The sequence below is a fragment of the Triticum dicoccoides genome, chromosome 7B, assembly GCF_002162155.2.
Source record: "Triticum dicoccoides isolate Atlit2015 ecotype Zavitan chromosome 7B, WEW_v2.0, whole genome shotgun sequence".
Classification (NCBI taxonomy): Eukaryota; Viridiplantae; Streptophyta; class Magnoliopsida; order Poales; family Poaceae; genus Triticum; species Triticum dicoccoides.
Window position 1 is genome coordinate 502,557,229 of NC_041393.1, and position 8,385 is coordinate 502,565,613.

The following is an 8,385-nucleotide window of genomic DNA, read 5'->3' on the forward strand; positions in this document are numbered from 1 at the left end:
GTTCCCGCAACCTCTCGAACGCCACCACCGCCTCCTTCCCGCGGCTCCTGGCCGCGCCCGCCAGGGCCGTCGCCGTCCGGGGCCTCCCCTGCTCCCCGCCCCCTGCCGCCGACGCAGCTGGGCCTCGCGCCCTCGCTGCGGTGGCCTCGGGCACGGGTGCCCAGTGCCCAGTCGGGCTCGCACCCGCACCCGCACCCGCACCGCCCTGTGCCCGCTAAGGCCCCCGGGCCACTGACTAGGGGGCCCCACCCCCAGAACGCTAAAAAAAAATTAAAATTAAAAAAAATTAATAAAATAAATAAATAAATATAGTAAATATGATTAATAAAAATAAAAATGATTTATTAAAATTAATTATTAAATTAATTAATTGATTAAGTAATTAATTAAGTTAATTAATCCTGATTAGATTAACATAATCACTAATTAATTTAACTAATCTATAATTAAACTAAACAGAGAATGACAGGTGGGTCCCACTGGACCCACATGTCAGGTTGACCAAGTCAACCCTGCTGACTGCTGACGTCAGCATGACATCATGCTGACGTCATAAATCCATTTTCCGAATTAATTAAATAATTAAATAAATTCCAGAAATTAATAAAATCTTTAGAAAATCATATCTTTTAATCCGTAACTCGGATTAAAATATTTTCAACATGAAAGTTGCTCAGAACGACGGGACGAATTCGGATACGCAGTCTGTTTGTCCGCCACACCCCCCTAACCTATCGAACCCGCAACTTTCCCCCTCCGGCTCCTCTGCCCGAAAACACGAAACACCGGGAATACTTTCCCGGATGATTCCCCCCTTAACCAGTACCACCTCATACCACGTTAGGGCACGCCTAGCATCGCTTCTTGACATGTCATGCATCGATATGCATCTGTTTACTTGGTATTCATTGTTTCTTCCCCCTCTTCTCTCCGGTAGACTACGAGACCGACGCTGCTGCTGCCCAGTTCGACTACGGAGTTGACGACCCCTCTCTCTTGCCAGAGCAACCAGGCAAGCCCCCCTCCTTGATCACCAGATATCGCCTATTCTTTTCTATACTGCTTGCATTAGAGTAGTGTAGCATGTTACTGCTTTCCGTTGATCCTATTCTGATGCATAGCCTGACATTGTTGCTACACCTGTTGATACCTTACCTGCAATCCTAAATGCTTAGTACAGGATGCTAGTTTATCATCATTGGCCCTACATTCTTGTCAGTCTGCCTTGCTATACTATTGGGCCGTGATCACTCGGGAGGTGATCACGGGTATATACTATACATACATACTATATAGATGGTGACTAAAGTCGGGTCAGCTCGAAGAGTACCCGCGAGTGATCCACGGATTGGGGGCTGAAAGGACCTTTGTCCCGACGGCCCTCTGTGTGGATCTTTGTGGCGGAGCGACAGGGCAGGTTGAGACCGCCTAGGAGAGAGGTGGGCCTGGCCCTGTTCGGCGTTCGCGGACACTTAACACGCTTAACGAGATCTTGGTATTTGATCTGAGTTGGCTACGAGCCTATACGCACTAACCATCTACGTGGGAGTAGTTATGGGTATCCCGACGTCGTGGTATCAGCCGAAGCACTTCAGACGTCAGCGACGGAGCGGCGCGCGCCGAATTGGACTGGAACGCCACTAGGCTAGGTCTGCTTTCGGCCGCCCTCGCAACGTGCAGGTGTGCTATGGGCGATGGGCCCAGACCCCTGTGCGCTTAGGTTTAGACCGGCGTGCTGGCCTCTCTGTTGTGCCTAGGTGGGGCTGCGACGTGTTGATCTTCCGCGGCCGGGCATGACCCAGGAAAGTGTGTCCGGCCAAATGGGATCAAGCGTGTTGGGTAATGTGGTGCACCCCTGCAGGGAAGTTAATCTATTCGAATAGCCGTGATCTTCGGTAACAGGACGACTTGGAGTTGTACCTTGACCTTATGACAACTAGAACCGGATACTTAATAAAACACACCCTTCCAAGTGCCAGATACAACCGGTGGTCGCTCTACCTCAGGGATATGAGGAGGGGATCGCCGGGTAGGGTTATGCTATGAGATGCTATTTGGAGATGTTACTTGGAGATGCTACTTGGAGGACTTCAATCTACTCTCTTCTGCTTGATGCAAGACGGTGGTTGCGAGAAGCGTAGTCTTCGACAGGATTAGCTATCCCCCTCTTATTCTGGCATTCTGCAGTTCAGTCCACTGATATGGCCCTTTACACATATACCCATGCATATGTAGTGCAGTTCCTTGCTTGCGAGTACTTTGGATGAGTACTCACGGTTGCTTTCTCCCCCCTTTTTTCCCCTTTCCTTTCTTTCTGGTTGTCGCAACCAGATGCTGGAGTCCAGGAGCCAGACGCCACCGTCGATGACGACCCCTACTACACCGGAGGTGCCTACTACTACGTGCTGCCCGCTGACGACGACCTGGAGTAGTTTAGGAGGATCCCAGGCAGGAGGCCTGCGCCTCTTTCGATCTGTATCCCAGTTTGTGCTAGCCTTCTTAAGGCAAACTTGTTTAACTTATGTCTGTACTCAGATATTGTTGCTTCCGCTGACTCGTCTATGATCGAGCACTTGTATTCGAGCCCTCGAGGCCCCTGGCTTGTATTATGATGCTTGTATGACTTATTTTATTTGTAGAGTTGTGTTGTGATATCTTCCCGTGAGTCCCTGATCTTGATCGTACACATTTGCGTGCATGATTAGTGTACGATTGAATCGGGTGCGTCACAAGTTGGTATCAGAGCCGACTGCCTGTAGGAATCCCCCTTCCACACTCCTTGGCCGAAGTCGAGTCTAGTCACTACAAAACTTTTACTAACATGGCTGTGAGCCTTACGGGCCCACGTCGCCATTGGGTGGTACTAGGATCTCTTACTCCTCGACCTTTACTCTGGGACTCTGAACTCTTTTCTACTCGGGTTAAACGAATTTACTAACTCTGACATTAGGATCCCGTTACCACATTCACCCCAAAGTTGGATAAGCCATAGTTATTCTGTAGGATAGCATTTTGAATAGTGCCCATGTTGTCATTTGACTCCATTGAAACATCTTTGTTTTCAGATGGAACCCGCGAGGCAGGTCGTGCGCCACACTGCGGCCATTGGTGCCTCAGGATCACCTGCCGTGCTAGCTGATATGATGACCTATCTGGGTTATCGCTGGCACCCTGAGTACACCGTCTACGAGGAGTACCAGGACTTTAACCAGGAGCAGTACCGTGCCATCGTCCACCTCTACTCTCGGGAGTATGAGTCCACTACCGTGCTGCACACCGCTCATGGTGTTGGAGTGACCATCGAGATGGCAGTCCACGATGCTGCTCATGCTGCTCTAACACGTCTTCGTGGCGAGTATCAGGCATTGGACACTTCCCCTTTCAGGCACATTCCTATCGCATCTGACGTTGGTGCGGAGGGATACTACACTGCCGCCTACTCCACCGTCACCCGAGAGCCCTTCCACCATCAGCGCCTGGTTCTGCATGCTGATGGGCTGGACCGAGCTAACAGAGCTCTTCACCACGAGTTGTACACCACTCGTCAGCACCTTTACAGGGCTCTGACGCGGTTGCACCCCTTTGTCCGGTCTGGACAGCTGCCGCGTTCTGCGATCTACCCAGCCAGGACCGTGATGCCCCACGATGTCGGATGGCCAGAGGTGGGAGGCTACTCTCCCGCACTTGGTCCTCTTCTGCCACCTGAGCGTCGGGTTCTACACCAGAGTATCCGCGGCCCCCAGGCCACTGACATGGAGGACTATCCGTTGCCTCACTACCAGCTGTCAGGTTACAGCTACCTTCACAGTACCTCCTGGGACTGATGTAGTCTTGCTCATTAGTCTTAGATGCACTCGCGAGTCTGCGTGCCGCCTATGATGACTTAATATATGTACTGAACTCTGTGTACTGAACTCTATGTCCGACCCCTTTTGTAAGTTATGCCGACTATCTATGTGGTATCTGTCGTGCTCCTTTCATTATGCATGTTTCATCATGAATGACTCTTGTCTATGCAAATTTCTCAATACTGAACTACCCCTGTTATATATTAGCAGGATGGTTAGACCAGCTGGTCGTGGTCGTGGTGGCAACTTCCCACCACCGCCTGAGTACATGGCTGGTATGATCCAACAGCTTGAGATGAATCGCCAGTTCATGGAAAACATGATGGCTCAGTTTCCTCGCCCCAATATGAACCAGCATCCAAACACAACCACTCTGCAGGATTTCATACGCCTCAACCCAAGTGTGTACCGCAGCTCAACCCAGCCGCTTGATGCTGATGACTGGCTCCGTGACATCACCTATGAGATGGAGTCTGCTGATGTAGCCCCTGCCAGCTATGTCACTTTTGCTTCATTCTTTCTAAAGGGACCCGCAGCGCAATGGTGGGACAGCCACAGGCGTACTCTGCCAGTTGGGACAATCATCTCCTGGCCAGACTTTCAGGCTGCCTTCCGTGCCCGCTTCATTCCTCAGGGAGTCATGGACAGGAAGAAGTGTGAGTTCCGCAACCTCACACAGGGCAACAAAACTGTGGAAGCTTATCAGCGGGAGTTTCTGGACTTATCCCGCTATGCTGAAGAAGACATTGCAACTGATGCTCGCAGACAGGAGAAGTTCCGTGAAGGCCTTCAAGCTGACATCAAGCTCACACTTCTAGTGCATGACTTTGCCGATTTCGCCACCTTGGTGAACAAGGCCATCAATGTCGAGACTGGTCTGCAAGAACACCAGAGCTCTCAAAGGCGCAACCGTGACACGGGCTCATCTTCGGGCCCGCCCTCGCAGAAGCGTAAGATATGGATCCCGAACAGCATGTACCGTCCAACTACACCTGCCCCAAGACAGTCTTATGCTGCACCTCGTCTGCCGGCTGCTCCAACTAGGCAGCCGAGGCTTCCAGCTCCACCACCCCAAGCTCCTGTTCCTACCCCCGAGAATGGGTTGTGCTTCAGGTGCGGACAACCAGGGCACCGTGCTAGGGAATGCAACCAGAAATAGAATCAACTGGCCCTTCCAGCAACTGGCCGTGGGAACAACCAGGCCCGCAACAACAATGCCAAGTCTTATGGCCGTGTTCATGCCAACCACATTGATCTGAATGAAGCTCAAGACCAGCCTGCTACTGTGATGGGTACACTCCTCGTAAATTCAGTACCAGCATCTGTTTTATTTGATACAGGAGCATCGCATTCATTCATGTCAGAAGATTTTGCATTCATGCATGGCATTAAAAGTGAAGACATGAACGCTTCTCTATTAGTGCACACCCCTGCGGGCCAATGTCGAACCTCCATGATTTGCAACGACGTCCCTGTAGAAATTGAAGGACTGGAATTCCTTGTCTCTCCCATCGTACTGAAGTCCTGTAGCATTGATCTCATTCTGGGAATGGATTGGTTAAAGGCGCATACCGCTTCTATTGTTTGCGCCACCAAGACCGTCCATCTGCTACACCCTTCTGATGAAATAATTAGCTACGATGCTCATCTGGTTCGGAATGCCGAGGCCAGACTTTATGCCTTAGATGCATTGAACGCTGCACCACTTGAGGGCATTGAAAACATTCCCGTCGTGCGTGAATTCCTAGACGTCTTTCCTGAAGAACTCCCAGGGATTCCCCCTGCTAGAGCTGTCGAATTCGTCATCGACTTGAAACCAGGCACCACTCCTATAGCCAAGCGACCCTACAAGATGCCGCCGCATGAACTCCTTGAGCTTAAGGAGGAAATCGATAAATCTCTTCGAAGTGGTTTCATTCGCTCAAGTTGCTCTCCTTGGGGAGCACCTTCTCTCTTTGTCAAGAAGAAAGATGGGACAAACCGATTGGTCCAAGACTACCGTCCTATAAACCAAGCTACCATTCAGAATAAGTATCCTCTTCCTCGGATCAATGATCTGTATGATCAATTGCCTGGATCATCAGTGTTCTCTAAACTCGACTTGAGGTTGGGTTACCACCAGATCCGTGTTCGTGAGGAAGATATCCCCAAGACCGCCTTTGTGACTCGTTATGGTTCATACGAGTACACCGTCATGTCTTTCGGCTTACCAAATGCTCCAGCCACCTTCTCTCGCCTGATGAACTATATATTCATGGATTACCTCGACAAGTTCGTCGTGGTTTATCTGGATGATATTCTGGTATTTTCCAAGAGCGAAGAGGGACATGCTGAACATCTTCGCCTCGTGCTGGAAAAGCTACGAGAGCATCAACTTTATGCCAAGTTCTCCAAATGTGAATTCTGGCTTCCCGAAGTAACCTATCTTGGGCATGTCATCTCTAAGGATGGTATTGCCGTCAACCCTGAACGAGTTCAGGCTATTCTCGATTGGACTCCTCCGAAGAACGTTAAGCAAGTCAGAAGTTTTCTCGGTCTCGCCAGCTACTGCCGTCGATTCGTCGAGAACTTCTCCAAGATTGCCAGGCCTCTGACTAACCTATTGCATAAGGGCGTCAAGTTCCAATGGACAGATAAATGTCAGGAAAGTTTCCAGGCACTCAAGGACAAGTTAACTTCTGCCCCAGTACTAGCTCCTCCTGATACTAAGAAGGACTTCGTCATTTACTGCGACGCTTCCCGTCAAGGACTAGGCTGTGTCCTAATGCAAGAGCGCAAAGTGGTTGCTTATGCCTCTCGGAAATTGCGCCCTCACGAAGAGAACTACCCAGTTCACGACCTCGAACTTGCTGCTGTCATTCATGCGCTAAAACAGTGGCGACATTACCTACTCGGTAATCGCTGCGAGATCTTCACTGACCACCAAAGTCTGAAGTATCTGTTTACTCAGCCAGACCTGAACCTCCGTCAGCAGAGATGGATGGAGACTGTTGCAGACTTTGATTTGGGTATTTCCTATACACCAGGCAAGGCTAATGTAATGGCTGATGCCTTGAGCCGCAAGTCTTACTGCAACCACCTCCAGGTTCACAAAGTCCAGCCCTCACTTGTTGAAGAATTCAGAAAGCTAAACCTCCATATTGTCCCTCCGGGTGCACTCGCTCCCCCTCCTCCGGAGTTCCGCAAGATGAATCTCCGTGTTGTTTCCCAGGGTTCCCTCTATACCCTGGCTGTTGAACCCGATCTCGTGGGCACCATAAAGACAATGCAGGGATTTGACTCTGAAGTCTACAAGATTAAGCAAGACCTCAAAGAAGGAAGTTCCTCATCCTTCACTATTGCTGATGATGGCGCCTTGTACTTCAAAGGCCGCCTAGTGGTGCCGTGTAAGAAGGAAAACCTGAATATGACTCAGGAGGTTATGAAAGAAGCTCATGATACGCCTCTATGTATCCATCCTGGTAGTACGAAGATGTATCAAGACATTCGTCAGAGATTCTGGTGGTCTAACATGAAACAAGACATTGCTCGTTATGTTGCTGAATGTGACGTTTGCCGTCGTATCAAAGCAGAGCATCAAAGGCCTGCTGGAACTCTGCAACCTATCTCTATTCCTGAATGGAAATGGGACCATGTTGAAATGGACTTCGTCACTGGATTCCCCAAATCGCAGAAAGGCAATGATGCTATTCTTGTCGTCATTGACCGACTTTCTAAAGTTGCACATTTTCTGGCTGTCAAGGAAACGATCACTGCTAGTCAGCTGGCAAACCTCTACATGACCAGAATTGTCTCGCTTCACGGTATTCCATTGGTAATCAGTTCAGACCGTGGCAGCTTATTCACTTCATGATTCTGGGCAAGTTTCCAAGAAGCCATGGGCACTCATCTGTCTTTCAGCACTGCTTTTCATCCTCAGTCACAAGGGCAAGTTGAACGTGTCAACCAAGTTCTCGAAGACATGCTTCGAGCTTGTGTTGTTTCCTTCGGCAAGAAATGGGAGGAATCTCTTCCGTATGCTGAGTTCTCTTATAATAATAGCTATCAAGGTAGTCTGAAGATGGCCCCCTTCGAAGTGTTATATGGACGAAAGTGCCGAACCCCTCTGAACTGGTCAGAAACTGGGGAACGTCCACTCTTTGGTCCGGATATTATCCAACATGCCGAAGATCAAGTCCGCATTATTCGCGAGAATCTCAAGACTGCTCAGTCACGCCAAAAGAGTAATTATGACCGTCATCATAAAGACATGGTCTATCAACCTGGCGAGAAGGCCTATCTTCGAGTTACACCAATGAAGGGTGCTCACCGCTTCGGGATCAAAGGGAAGCTAGCTCCCCGCTATATTGGTCCTTTCACTATCCTCGAGAGGCGTGGAAAAGTGGCATATCAATTGGAGCTTCCGCCGAACCTTTCTCAGGTTCACGATGTGTTCCATGTGTCACAACTCCGCCGTTGCTTCAAGGACCCAATCCGAGCTGTGGATCATGAAGTGCTCGAATTGCAACAGGACCTCTCCTATAAAGAGCATCCGGTC